The sequence below is a fragment of the Rhododendron vialii genome, chromosome 3a, assembly GCF_030253575.1.
Source record: "Rhododendron vialii isolate Sample 1 chromosome 3a, ASM3025357v1".
In the NCBI taxonomy this organism is placed as follows: domain Eukaryota; kingdom Viridiplantae; phylum Streptophyta; class Magnoliopsida; order Ericales; family Ericaceae; genus Rhododendron; species Rhododendron vialii.
Window position 1 is genome coordinate 35,872,805 of NC_080559.1, and position 15,962 is coordinate 35,888,766.

The 15,962-nt window shown below is 34.8% G+C and overlaps 1 long non-coding RNA gene across 1 annotated transcript; it reads right to left on the bottom strand.

Moving 5' to 3' along the window:
• Positions 1–2,787: 2,787 nt before the first annotated feature.
• LOC131320931 (uncharacterized) lies at positions 2,788–4,278 on the bottom strand. Its single transcript, XR_009198409.1, has 2 exons — positions 4,090–4,278; positions 2,788–4,055 (listed from the first exon to the last, which is right to left on the bottom strand). It is a non-coding gene; the product is annotated as an uncharacterized LOC131320931 (long non-coding RNA).
• Between the last annotated feature and the right edge of the window lie 11,684 nt (positions 4,279–15,962).

Consider the following 15,962-nt stretch of genomic DNA (forward strand, 5'->3'; position numbering starts at 1 on the left):
GATGGTGTTTAGTACTCCACCACTAAACTTAACACTGCTAGATGCAGGAGTATTATTTATTGGAAAGATCCTACGGCTCCTATCAAAAAAAATAAAAATGACGCCATTTTCATTTTAGGGGATAAAAGTTAACGGAGAGAAAACCCAACCGTTCTTCTCTGTACACGACGATTCTACAAGAAACTGTTCTCAATCCCGACGCCGATCATTACCTCTTCCTCCGTTCCACCACAATTCGTGCAAAAGTCCCAAATTGTTTTCTTTTTTTTTTCCTCCGTAATTCCTGGCCTCTTCTTCCTCTCTGGATCTGATTTTCATCCAGCCAAAAACCTCCAAATTAAAGTTGGAGATCTTCTCAGCAGAGGCAATCTTCTTCTTCCTCTACTTTCTTGCTGTAGTTTTTTCCAAGTTAAAGTTAAGGGTTTTTGTTGTTTTCTCCTTTTTCTGTTTCCAATCGATCTGTGAAGCAGAAAACATTAGTGGATTTTTCCAGTCTACACAGTGATGAATCAATAAACAGAAATGCAAAGAACTTTCGATTGGACGAATTTTTGGTTGAAAATTAGACTAAGTTGTTTTTCCTTTGTTTGATGGGAATGTAGGGAAGACTGAGATTGGATGAACTGAGAGGAAACGACTTGGAGTGAAACGGAGAAGCAAGGACTGGGGTTTCTCTCCGTTAGACTTTCATCTCCTAAAACGGCATCATTTCATTCATTTGAATGTGAAAAAAGGAGGAGTGTTGTGAGCCGTTGGATCTCTTCAATAATATATTGTCAGCTCCTTATTAAAACCATCCTCACAAGCATTCGATCAGTAGTTGCTCCCACGGCTTTTAACAAAACCGATCGAACAAAACCCAAATTGATGTTGATAGTTTAGATTAGATGCTCATGCTTAGTTTGTTGTTAATGCTTGCTTGCTTTCTTCATAAGCATATCTTAGGTTAGGTTAGGTTAGGTTCGGAGTATTCCTTACTTTCTACTGGCTGGTGGGACAACTTTTTTTTTGACAAAAATATATGTCGGCATCATAAAAGCCCCGTTTGATAATAGTGATAGATGGTTGAGATTCGTAAAGATATGGAATTAGGATTTGGATTGGTAATTGGAAGGGATTGGTAAGAAGATGAGATTGATAATGAGGATGTTTGTTTGAGATGAGATTATTAATATCATGTTTGTTTCACATGGGATAGGATTGAATTAATAGTATACATTTCCGTTTTGTCATTCACATAGGATATGATAGTGAAAGTTATTTTCGTATTTGTGCATTGGCAAGAAGAGGATTGAATTGTTAATACCAAGTCCTCCAAGGTATTGGTTATACCCCTAATGAGAGGATTCACATGTCTATGAGACTAATAGCCAACACCTCTTTTTGATTACCAAATAAATTATTATTAAACTCATAGAATTGATAGTCCAATCCGAAAGTCCTAGTACAGTAGTATGGTTATCAAATGGGGGCCTTAGCTCATTCTCTACCTACAGAAACAGAAAGTCAGAAACAGATGGATACTCCGCCCAACCCCAGGAAAGGAAAGGAAAGGATTCTAATTCTGCCGCGGATGCTTTTGACCAGGTATGATGACTTTAATTTTGATGCATCGATTTGCTTAAACTCTCCATCTGTCTCAATTAATTATTGACTGAAATTAATTAAGGTGAGTGTCATTCATATATATATATATATATATATATATATATATATATTATGCTTAAATTCTATACTTATATACTAGTATATGTTTAGCCAGTTGGGTTGGGTTGGATTGGATTATCTGTACGTGGCATCGTGATCTCATTGTATCTTCTCGATTGGCTTTTCTTCAGATCGATCCTAACATATATATATATAGTTTCTTCTGCCGTCCAAACTTACTTTCTTTATATATACTCGAATCCACTCCTCCTATTCCTATTCTCCTGTATATAATAGAGAGATTCCACTAACAAAATCTAATTCGGTGGAAGAATTTGAATATAAATTGCTGTTTGCTTTCATTTCATTTACTACTCCTATGTTCTTACAGTTTGTCTTCGGCTCGCAAGGAAAGTCGTTCTCAATTGTCTCCTTAATTAGTTTAATTAATTTTCTGACCAACTCAAACTCAGGGATCGAGAACAAACAGTACCCACCTTGAATAGCCTAGCTAGCTACTAATTCCTAACATTCGTGTAGGAATTAATTCGTAATATTTGCTTTCACTGTAGGCTCTATGAATACTAACCAAACTCAATTTTCCCTAAAAAAATTGAACTTTTAGCTTTTAAATATTACATAAATATATTGATGAGTGCTCTTGTTTTAAAGATCTCATGAATATGATCATTTCAAGCATACTATTTTTATGGGAGATGAATCACAATACTACTCCTATAAGTTAGCACTATTATTACACTTTTAAGTGTATAAATAAATAAAATGAAGAATGTCCTTCATTTCTTGAATCATTCTTCATAAATGAAGAATCAAAAGGGAGCTTTCATTTTGAAGAACTCAAATGAAGAATGGTTGGAGGAGTAGGATTCTTCAAAATGAAGATATGAAGAATTAAAATGAGGAAATGAAGTATGGTTAATTGGAGATGCTCTAAGGGGTTAAGTGTTGAGTTTTAAACATTGGAGAGGTTAAATGCAAATAAGTTTTAGTGAAAGGGTTCTAATATAATTTGCCTTTATTTTATGCAAACTAAGTTGACCCGTTCTCTTGAACTTAATTTAAATTTGAAAATTGTACTCCCCCCGTCCCTTTTTTAATGTCCAGTATTCTATTTTAGGCTGTCTCTTAATAAGTGTTCATTTTGTAAAGTTAGTGAGTAAAAGTTGGTACATTTTTCATTTTGCCCCTAAAAGTAGATTCCATTTTGATAAGTTAATGAGTAAAAGTGTAATAATGATGTTTCCATAGAGGGTAAGTAGGGAAAGTGGAGGTAAAAGTTGATGTGAAATGTATAATGATGATATTTTCTTAATAAGTTGGAATTACAAAGTGGGACACTTCAAAAGGGACGGATGGAGTATTTATTTAAATATATTTTTGCATTTGTTAATTTTGTGCCAAATTTATATGGTTTATTGATTCGTCTCGACGAGAGAAATTGGAAAAGAAATTTTTTTTTAACTTTTACCCAAGTATTTTGAAAAATAATCACTTTTTAGCGCTAAAATGTCATTGTTTTGCTAAAAAGTGGTTATTTCTCAAAATACTTGAGTAAAAGTTAGAAAAATCTTACTTTTTCGATTCCCCTCGTCGAGACGAATCAATAACACATAAAAGATTAGCGCAAAACTAATAAATACGAAAAAAAATTCAAATAAATACAAAATTTCTAGATTTAAGTTAAGTTCAAGACAATGGAAACAATCATTTTTACTCTTGCCAACAGAGGCGGCTCTACAACCATGGATGCCTAGTCACTTGAACACCCTTAGAAATTTTTTTTGTTAGAATACATGTTGTAACTTTGGTTTAGTTATTTTTTGAACATTCAATTCTAATAGTCTTAACACCCAGGCCCAAAATAATTGAACACCCAAACCAAAAATAATTGACCACTGAGCCACAACCCAATAATCCAAGCAATTCGTATTTGAACACCTAACGCAATATTACAACAAATAAAGCTCACAATCATAGTAAAAAAAAATTTGAAAAAAAGAAAGAGAAAAGGAAGAATACATTGGTGTAACTATCATACTCGATCTACGTTCTCTCTCCATGTCTATATATTGCGGATAATCTAAATGTGTTAATTTCTTATTCATGACATTTACTACTTTTTTTCCTATTTGGTTAGCTTATAAAATTAAGTTGAACAATATTCTTTCAAATTCAGGACTATGATAGAAAATCAGATCATATCATCCTAAAAATAGCACACTTTTAAAGAGGTTGGCCCCAACTATTATCCACAATTTCTTTCAAAGGGGTATTAATGGATTAAGATGTCGGTTTAATGTTTGCACAAATATTATAACTCGTCTAGAACAGAATTAAAATCTTACTCCCTCCATTCTCAAAACACTATCCAATATGCAATACAAGAACTTTAGAAAAAAATAATTTTTTTTTTACAAATACATATATGTATATATAAGTTTTCATTTTGTGTAGTAGTCTAGTAGATAATTTTCTAAGAATAGAGGTTATGTATTTTTGACCGCACTATTCATACTAATGTATGGAATTTGTACATATATTGTTGATTATAGATTAGCTAGTAGAGTTAAGATAATTTTCTGAACACCCTACTAAAAATTTCTGGAGCCGCCACTGCTTGCCAACATTCCACCAAAAAGTGATAAGGACAAGAAAAGCCCAAAAAGTGGGGTAATAAGGACAAGAAAAGCAAAAGAGAAAGAGAAAGAAAAAGAGAAAAAACACATAGGAACAATTCAATGGGTTTTTACCTCCTACTTTGGTGAGGAAAGGACCACCATTACTACTTTACTTTCCCCATAGTTTCAACTAGCAAGCCAATGGGTAGCCCATAGTTGAACATGTTAATCAGTTAAACTAACATGGGCGGGCATGGTGGTCAAGATAAAAAATTTAGGGCTTTATTCTCTCCTAAAAATTAAGATGTAAAAGTTATTAATTCGTATCGAGTAATTTCATACGGAATTTTGCTATTACTTTAAATGGATCTCCTCTAATAGACAACGGCGGCACATTGGTCCTTGAAAACTATTTGGATTGCACTTAAATTGACTATAGTTGACTAATCGTAAAGTGTTACAAAGACAACACTATGGGTGATGGAAATTAATAAACACGTATGAGTTAAATATGAACCATGTTTCTTTTACTATCATTTAAAAAAAAAATCATTTTACAAAGTTCAGAGAGATGGTGGTGTGGCTCGGACTCCAAATTTATGATCCAAATATTTCCAATTAATCCGGTGCATTGCAACTTGCGAGCTCAAGTTATGACTTATGAATAATGCAGTAATGATGGTTTTGAATAGTATGTCCAATTAGGAATGACAACCCCACCCGAATCGATAGAAATCCAAGCCGAATTGACAAGTACGTGCTTACGACCTAGAGTTGCATCGTAAAATAGGTTGCTCCAAGCGTAGGGCTATGTTGGTTGTAACATGATACTTGGAAGTTTGAGATTGAATCATAGAGAAGACAATGTAGCTAGCGGGAGGTTTGTTTTACGAAGGGTTTATGGCGTTAGGACGGCCAACCTTCAGAGTTGATGTTGGTGGAATTCTCTCTATACCTCTACGTGATTAGAAAACGAAGTTTCAACGATGATTTAACGATTGCAAGATCTAGGGGTTCAATCCACCCCTAACTTAAAGCCGTTTAATGCTTCTCGAATATAACTCAAGTGAGAGCGAAGGTCACTTGCTCACCATGGAGATTTAGCCATGAAAACTAAGTTTGCTCTTTGAAGGTTTGGAAATAGAAAGAAACCCATTTAGGCATTTCCTCAAACACGTAGAATGTCATGGTTCCAAGCATTGTGTGTGCCAAGGAAACTTGTCTACACACAATTAAAAAAATAAACAACCCTAAATTTAGATTAAAGATTAGAGTGTTCTATCCATTGAATAAGCTAGTTTAGGATTAATATTAAAATTATGGATTTATTGAAATCTAAAAATATGCAATATGGATTTTGTTTGAAAAATCTCATCGAGATCTTTTATACAATGCAAAAAAAATTTAAAAAATATTTTTCATTTACTTTATTTTTGAGTTTAAAAAATGTGAAATAAGCTGCTTATTTTTTAAGAAGATTTCTGGAACGGAGCCTTAATAGACTTTGGTTGAAGCTTAATTATGAGATACTCCTACAGTCCTACTATATATATGCCCTTGATGGGGGATGGTAATCATCTTAATGAGACACTTGATATCGATCAGCACATACACTAAGACCGTTAACTACCAAACGAACTTTAGAATAATGATCGATCTTGTGCTTCTCGCTCACTAATCCCAAGGTAGGTTCCGGGTCAGTTTCGTATCAGTTTGGTAATTAAACAAGTTGACCACATGGTTTGGGGAAAAACTGATCCGACTAGTCCACGACGGTTTCAGTTGCTAGCTAGCTAGATAAGAAGCACTACAAGAAAAATTCAATTGGGTGACGAATGAAAATCGTCACAAATTGCATGTTTTTCGTCACAGATAATATGGGTGACGAAAAAAAATTTGTCGACTAAAGATTGTCGAAGATTCCTACCTGGTGACGAAATCTATTTTTCGTCACCTATAGTGCCTTTTGATGACGAAATATTTCGTCACCATAAAATGAATAATTGGTGACGAAATTTTTTTCCTCGCTTATTGTGCTTTTTGATGACGAAATTTTGTCATCAATTATTCCTTTTGGCGACGAAAAAATTCGTTACTGATGGGTCACATCGGTGACGAAATTTTTCGTTGCAAAAGATGTTTTCATATGGGAAAAAAATCCTTCTTTCTTGCTCTTACTGGGTTTCGAACCCGAGTCACTTGAGTTTTTTGCACAAGTTCCGACAAACTGCATCACACACAATTTTCAGTAAATTGTTGAAATATTTAATATATAACACATATGTTTAATATGAAAATATATTTTGAATGTAATTTTGAACCTTTAAACATTAAAATTAGCAATTTTGACAAACATGAAAGTTATAGGCAATTGAGTTATTGTTCAAACCCAATTTGAATTATCTCAATCGGAGTTTTTAGTAAAGAGTTATGTACAAAATACATTTAAAGACAAAGCGCAATTCATAAATTTCATCACGAAAGGTACCCATTTGACGACGAAATATATTTTTCGTCGCTAAAAGAGTTAAAATGGTGACGAAATTATTTTTCATCACCAAAGTTAAGCATTTGGTGACGAAATATATTTTTTGTCACCAAATGATTATCTTTGGCGACAAAAAATAATTTTGTCACCTTTTTTAAGCTTTCGGCGACGAAAAATGTATTTCGTCACCAAATGGGTACCTTTGGTGACGAAAATATTTTTTTCGTCGCTAAATAGGTATAATTGGTGACGAAATTATTTCGTCACGGAAGTTGTCAAAATAGTGACGAATTTATTTTTTCGTTGCCAAATATACTCATTTAGTGACGAAATTAAATTTCGTCGCCACTTTTTCGTCACCAATTTTCATTTTTCTTGTAGTGAAAAAACCCGTCAATTTTGATTACAATTAATTAATTTCTATTTGAGTTATATATTTTTGGTTTTGATTTTAGTTGTGGTTTTAATTACCAAAATGGGGACCTAATTACTGAACTTGCTTGCCATCTAGCTAGCTATCTCCATTAATCTCTTAAAATTTGACTTCACCAATATAGGCTATATATATTAATTCGCGTGGGTGGATAAAGTTCTTTTTTTTTTTTGACATGGGGGTGGATAAGGTTGTCTCTGACAATGAGCCATATGATATGAGTTTCGTGTATGTTTCTGATCGACATCTAGTCTAACGTAGATAAATTCCAAGGTGGTCCCGTTAGGTGGGAGTACTACTACTACTTTCTCTCAAATTAAATTACTACTACTCCTTCCGTCCCTTTTTAAATATTTCGCTTCGTAACTCTAACTTACTGTATTAAGAAAATATCATTATTACACATTTTACATCAACTTTTACCTCCACTTTTCCTATTTACCTTCTATGGAGATATCATCATTATACTTTCTCACTAACTTTTCAAAATGAAATCTACTTTTAGGAGTAAAATGAAAAATGTACCAACTTTTACCCACTAACTTTACAAAATGGACACTTATTAAGGGACATACCAAAATAATATACTGAATTTTAAAAAGGAAACGGATGGAATAGTATTTAATTATATTTGGTGCATGGAGGGCCCTATTGGTTGTTGGAAGGAAGGAATGAAGGAAGGAAGCCACGTGCTTGCATCTTTTAAGAACTTGTTTCGTTCTTTCTCAATTCCCATTTCTTTTCAAAGCAAAGCAAGAAGTAGAAAACGACGACTAAACTTATCCAAAAAGAAGTATAGAAGTCTAGAAGTTCTAGAACTGTAAAAGGAAAATATGAAAAAGTGGGAAGACCATTTAGCCAAATATAGAAAGGCAGGCTTACAGCAATTGTGGCTGTTCGGCTAAACAAGCCAAATGGTTTTTTTTTTTTATTTAATTTTTTTTGTATTTGTTAATTTTTTGGGAATTATTGTTTCGTCATAACGAAAGGAATCTAAAAAGTAAAAAATCACGATCGAAACCAATTTTTTTTGAATAAAGACAAAAATAAGCTAATAAGCCAATTTTTTTTTTATTCAAAAAAAAATTGAATTTCGATCGTAATTTTTTATTTTTTAGATTTCTCTTGTCATGAAAAAGTAATAATCCCCAAAAAACTAACAAATGCGAAAAAAAATTGAATAAGAACAAAAAAAATAAGCCAAGTGGCTTATTTACCCGAACTGCTGGAAGCCCAGTAAAGTCTGAATAGCACATGCATTAATTGGTTTTTAGTTTCCTTTTTCTATTTATTTTTTTGACCCAATTTAATCGTGCAGCAGTGCGGATATAATTATCCACTAAGGTTTGCAAACCCAGAGAGAGAGAGAGAGAGAGAGAGAGAGAAGTTTACCAACAATATTACATAGAACACTCGATTGCCATACGGTTCGAAAACATTTTCCATTTTGATTTAGGCATTAAAAAATCAAGCACATTTAATTTTCCGAGCATATGAATTTAATTTGCATCAGACAATAGTCATAAACTCTATGATTTCAGTAGCACTAGTGCTATACTATATATCGCCAGATTATTCACGATTTTGTACTATCTACTACTACTTGAATACTCATCATTCTACCAATGGGCTCTAGCTCAGTTACCATCTCTTGGTCCTCCCCATGTGAAAGAGGTTAGGGTTTGAGCCCTGTCGTGAACGTTTGGAATTCAAGGCTATGGATAGCTTCTGAAATTCCTCGTGGACTAACCTACTAACACCCGCTAGCTCCCGCTAATCTATACAATATTGGCAAAAAAAAATTACTCATCATTCTTTTTTTGCGAGGAAATTAATGCTAAAATAGTGACGGCCCAAAAAATTCAATGTAATTGAATGCCTATTTGGATATAGTAATATTTGGTGTAGTAATATATTTGGTGTAGTAATATATTGTGACATACCCTAGTGATATAGAAAAATAGTTCAAAAAACGGATGACATATAAGCATGCATGGCATCGATAACTTATATGGGTTTTTTGTTTTTCTTTTCAAAAGTTTAGAAATTTCATTGATAACAATGAGAAAACATCAAAAAGGGCTATTCTTCCTTGGACAATGAGAGAATAGCCAACCAGGCGAATAGGTTTCGACGAGGAAAGACCTACACTCCAAACTTCTTACAAAGGCCACCGAGATACAATACTACCACCAACACAAAAGAAAGAAAAATACACTATACCCAAAAGGGTTAGGAAGACCATTCGAAGGGGAGAAACACCCGCAAATAGGACATCACAGTAGAAAAATAGAAAGTAAAATGGAAACCAGCGGCGGTGCCGAATCAGATAGCCTAACCTTCCCTTCTGCAAATCAACTCCATATCGAACCGTGTTCTTCAATCTCTTGACTCTGGACTCAGCAACCCAACCCCCTGGTCGTTGGAACATTTATAGCAAGACGTCACGGCTGGATCTGGACGGGGTCCCGACTGCGGACGACTTCGAGCCAATCGAGGCGATCTTGGAGCTTCGGGATGTTAGAAGAAGTCACGCACGAGGATTTGTTCGATGGCGGCGATGGAGGCGGCCAAAGGAAGGTGAGACGGAGAGGAAACGGTGAAAAAAGGCCTGCGGAGGAGGTTGATGGATATCTAAAATGGGAGGTGATGAAGGCGAATATTTGAAAAATTCCTACATTTCTAAAATAATTCAAATATTCGCCTGCATCAAGAGGCGAAGGAAATGTTAATGGAGAACGCCCCTCCCGCCGCCCATCATAGAGTGGAAACCCTAGGGGGAGGGAGGGAAGGAGGGAGGCGGCTAGGGCTAGGAAGCTCTATAGAGAAAGAGCCGATAACTTATAGTCTTATATGGTTGATGAAAGCTGCCGTTCATATCCGTTAATAAGCAAAATACCCCATTCAGGGGTTAGATCTAGGTGGACAAAATGTAGTGAAAAACTTAAAATGGGTTACCGAATTGTGCCTAGTATAATTAAACAGCATGTGAAAATCATGTCCCTGTTAGTTTGTTTTAGCCCTGTTTACCAAATTTGAGTATAGAAACGAGTAACGAGCTAGGTATGTACTACAATAGGAATAGAGGATAACATGGAACACGATTATTGATGTTCAGGATACAAGATGCGATTATAGAGATCGGAGCTTGAACATTTTTTTTTTGAAACGGCAAAATATTATTAGAAAAATTTGATAATGGGTACTAGGGGTGTGGACGGGTCGGGCTCGGCCCCGACCCCGACCCCGACTAGTCAGTTATCACTTTTTTGGGACCTGAACCCGAACCGAAGGAGGGGGGATACCCGTCCGTGTAACCAATTTTTTTGGTCGGGTCGGGTCCGACAAAAACCGAAGTAAGCTATATGAATTCGTGTCTTTTGGTCGGTTTTGGTCGGGTAAGAAAAAACAGCACCCTGAGCCCCGAACCGAAAACTGATTTTTTTGGAAAAGTGTACCTGTACCCGACCGAAGTCACCGAACCATATGTTAGGCCCCGCCCGAAACCCTTCGGGTCGGGTCGGGGCTCCGTTTTTTTGCACACCCCTAATGGGTACACATCAAGTGGGGGAAGAGAGAAGGGGAAATCAAGCAAAGGTTGATCGAAAACCAAGAGGACAAAGCCCAAACACCTAGGAAGGTCAAACTCTATAAACGGGCCAAGCCTGAAACCTAAGGACCATAACAGTAATGCTACACGCACAGCAAATGTGCACAGATTTTGTGCACAAATTTTTTGTGGGGCCCACTACGGGTTCCACACAAATAATCCGAGCCGTTCATTAAATGTAAAACATTTTTTCAAGGGCCCCCGCAAAAAATCAGCTCAATCCGATACTCATAGATGCTTGATTCAATCATTTAACTTTTCATTCGAATCTCAGGATAATGAAAAGTTAAATGATTGAATCAAACACTTATAGATATCAGATTGAGCTGATTTTTTACGGGAGCCCTTGAAAAAATGTTTTACATTTAATGAACGGCTCGGATTATTTGTGTGGGACCCGTAGTGGGCCCCACAAAAAATTTGTGCACAAAATCTGTGCACATTTGCTGTGCGTGTAGCATTACTGGGACCATAAATGCCTAGATTTAAAAATACAGCCCAAAAAGAGAGAGCAAAGCCCAAACACCCAAAAGGCAAGGCCCAAGAGGACCCGTTTACAATCCGAGAAAAGTTTTTGTTTTTTTGTTTTTGTTGTTGATATTTTAGGTGTTTGACTTAACTTACGCTCATCTAATATAGTCCCTCGTCACTTCATTGTCCACTAATGAGGGACCCATTTATAATAGGAGAAAAGTTATGTATGAATTGGTCCTACAAAAATTGATAGTACCTGAAAGTTTCTAACATGAGATTTTAGGAGGGAGTAAATCCCTAAGTTGTTAGCCAACCCCTTGGGTGCATATATGCTATGGCATATTCCACACCACTTGGAGGATATAACATGAATGTACGTGTATCATATCTCCTAAATGATACTCCTACAATTGCATGAGGAGGTGGGATACAAGAGGACTCCCATGGTTTTCATAGCCTAGCTAGCTAGCTATCCACGATGTAATAATCAAAACTAAAAGGTTGCTAAAGTTAGCAATGTTTGCTCAAAAAAGTGTTCACATTGTAATAACCAAACTTAGCAACCTCTTAGTAACTTATCAAATTTTGACCTTTGAATAACCAAACTTAACAACTTTTACCAATAACCAAAACTCAATAACCAAACCCAATAATCAAATTCAAAACTAAAAAATTTAAAAACACCTCACATTATAATCGTCTCATCGAGACGAATAATTTGGTGTGGTCGGGTGCGTGATTAGAACTCGTTTGCAATTGGACATAGATGTATTGCGTATTGTGGGGTTTTTTTTATAGGGATACAAAAATAACCAATGTGGAGATCAAGTTTGTTAAGTTTGATTATGAACTAAATGGATAATCAAATGCTGACGTGACATATTTTGGTTATCGATTTTGATTATTCCCATTGCGGATGCTCTAATGTTCCCAAACAAATTGTTATTAGCTTACCACCAAGACAATCCAGTTGCCCCATCCATAGAAATTAGAAGAATTAACACAGGGTGAGAAATTTTTTAAAAAGGTGCATGGGGCGAATGTTGTGCAGTGTAAACAATACTAGTAATTAAAACTTAGCAACAATGTGAATGACTAAAATAAAGCTGAAAGCGGAAAAGAAAAAAAAAAAAGCGTTACCAGCTGTATGCCTTACTTCAACTAGAATTAAAGCTGTTCACATATTTTTTTTAAAAACAAAAGACTTAACGTTCCACAGAGTTCAAGAAAGGAAAAAAATAAAAGTGTTGTTTAATAGTAAAAAGGAGAATATTTTATAAAGAAAAAAAGAAAAAGAGAAGTTGTAATTTTAAAGGAGAAGAAAATTAAATTAAATACTATATAAAATGCTAACTATTGTAGTACTGTAGGAACTAGGAAGGAATAAATACCCCGGTCGAGACATGCATTTATGCTGCGGTACTTATCCAGGTTTCGAGGAAGCTGTTGATCGAGGAGAGGACTGAGTGCTCAGAATCTCAGATTAATTATTACTCTATAAAAGGCATCGAAGTCCTCTTAATTCTTATGCATGCAATTAGGAGTATATATTTTCCTCAATTCCTGCACCTACCCAACTGATCTTGTTTCTGGTACGGATCGAGTAATTATTAATTGGCTTAATTTGCTAGTTTGTTGTTGCTGCATGTGGTGGCGCAGTGCGCTCCAAGCTGGGAAGGTGTTTATACAGCAAGCACAGATCGTGTATTCCTGCTGTGAATTTTGAATACTATCTATCTTCCAAATACTACCTCCTACCTTTTTCCCGGTAAGTATCTCTTCTAAAAGCAAAGTACCTTATTCTCATTGATTTAGTGCCTAAGTATTTTACTGCACACAAATAAGGAATTTGGATTTTTGTACCGATCTTCAAATCGGATGTTATACACTCGCAAGTCTTATTTGACAGCTAAAACATGCAAGGGCCAACGACGTAATTTTCAATTTAACCAATTTTGCACCCGTATATATCACTCACGTCATGAGTCAACCAATTTTTTTTTGGTCCAAGTTGTACTTAATTACCATAGAAAATATGTTTCTTCATAAGACAAGAATGATGATTCGAAGTGTCACCATAGGAGTATTAGGAAAAAAAAAAAAAGTGTCACCATATTAATTAAGAGATTATCGTATATATTTTGTAATTTAAAAATTAACTTACTTGGTATGCATGCCTGTATGGCAATAAAGAAAAAGCGAGTACGATTATCCCATGCGCATACAATATCAATACATTATTCTCTTGATTACGAGTATCTTAGAGCATCCGCAATGTAATAATCAAAAGTGAATAATCAAAATTTGCCACGTCGACTTTTGACTATTCATTTAGAGGGTTGCTAAAATTAGCAATGTGAAGTCCCACATAGTTACTTTGATTATTCAAATGCCTTAATTTAATAATTGGTTGGAAGGTTTAGCAATTTTTTGATTTTGATTATTACATTGTGGATGCTCTTAGCTTTCATCACACGTCATGCATGTACAATGCCATATGGAAGTCTCTCTACTCAAAAATTCTTTAACATAGAAATTCTTAAATTAAAATTCTCACTACTACAAAATGGTATAAAGATCACAATCCAAAAACTAAGAAGATCTCAATTTTTGTAAAAGCGTAATAAAATGTTATGGACCACAACTTTAATCTCAGTTATAGGAAAAAACTGAGATGGAAATATTTTTTAATCTCATTTTTCTAAAAAGTGAGATTGTAACTTAAAGAATAGATCTAATTTTTAAAAAATTGAGATTATATATGAAAAAATATATCTCGTTTCGGAAAAAATCGAGATGGAAAGATTTTTTAATCTCAGTAATCTAAAAGAGTGAGATTGTAACTTAAAGAATAGATCTCATTTTTGAAAAATTGAGATTGTATATGAAAGAATATATCTCATTTTGGAAAAACCGAGATAAAAAGAACCTTTAATCTCAGTCATCTAAAAACTGAGATCGTAAGTTAGACTGAAATGAAACCGAGAATACATCACATTTTTTTTTATTTGGACTGAAATGAAAACTCTTATATAGGAAAAGTTGAAAACCGGCCGCTTACCCCTTAATTGACTCCGCGCGCGATACCCCTAAATAAAATGTCATGATTGACTTCCAAAATTCCGTCCTTCATTCTCGTTTGTCTCTTTCACTCTCAACCCTTTTACAAAAAAAATTTTGTTGCCAAATGGGGCACTTTCGGCGATGAAAATATATTTCGTCGTCAAGTGGGTACCTTTGGTGACAAAATTTATGAAGGTTGCATTTCATCGCCAAATGTATTTCTAGTATAACTCTTTGCTTAGAACTCTGATTGTGATAATTCAAATTGGGTTTGAACAATAACACAAAGAGCTACAACTTTCATGTTTATCAAAATTGCTAATTTTAATATTTAAATGTTCAAAATAACGTTTGAAATATATTTTAATGTTAAACGCATATGTTATATATTATATATTTTCATTATATTTTGAAAAGTGTGTCTAGTGTAGTTGGTTGAAGCTTTTATGCAAAACTCAAGAGACTTGGATCCAAAACCCAACAGGAGCAAAAAAGTGAGATTTTTTGCCTTAGAAAAAGGCCACTTTTATCCTCGATTTTTTCAAAAACTGAGATTATTTCTCTATAAACAACCACGGCTTTATAATAAAACTAAGATGTTAAGCTATTTATTTTTTCAAAAGTGAGAAGATTGTATTGAGAAACACCCAGCGGCACTTATAAAACAGAGATCATTACAAAGAACTTGGACAAAGCTAAATTAATCGTCTAACAAATACAAAACAAGTAAATAACTAGGCAATCGATGTCTTTCATCCTAACCCAGACATGGCTTGATGCAATAGCGACATTTTTAAACTATCTAATATCTAATTAGGAGTCTCAAACGAGAAAAAGTGCAAAGTTAAGGACAAAAGACACCAAATATCTAGACGATCAGATGCACGCCACCAAAGTATGAACGCACCAATGAACTCCCAAGAACTACATATCTGCCAAGTTGCCACGGGTTGCTTCCCCAAAGAAATCATGTTGGGATAGAACACTAAAGCACAGATATCGTTGTAAAGCAACTTCGATTGAGAGAATCTGATCTGTAGACAAAATTCGTCTAAAGACAAAACTAATAACTCTTGTAGAATGAGAGAGAAAACTCTCGTAAAACAAGAGAGAAAACTCTTGCAGATCAGACGACAAGTCGTAGATATGAAGAGACGGAAAGAAAAAAAAACAAAGAAAGGAAGTCAGTAGTACCATGCCTCCCTCTCCCGCCACCGCACACAGGTGTGGAACCCACGGGTGGAGGAGAAGGGAGAAGATCGAGGAGTTGTGGTGGCTAGGGTTGAGAGAGAGGGAGAGAGAGAGATAGGGTTTGAGAGAGAGATGTTAAATTGTTAAAGGTCACGATTTTGTTATTTTTAATCACAATTTTTACTTTTTTATTCACAATTTTAATGAGTTTTAATCACGATTTTTATTCCGTGGTTAAAAGATGTGGATTTTTAGTTACACCTTAATAAATCACGGATCACACAAGATAACCGAGATCTCTATCTATTTTTGTAGTAGTGGATCTCATCTATAGCACATCTAATGTTAATTAATGCGCATATATTTATATTGCATATATAGTTGATTCGAATTACATTTGTTGTTTATGAAAGTGTA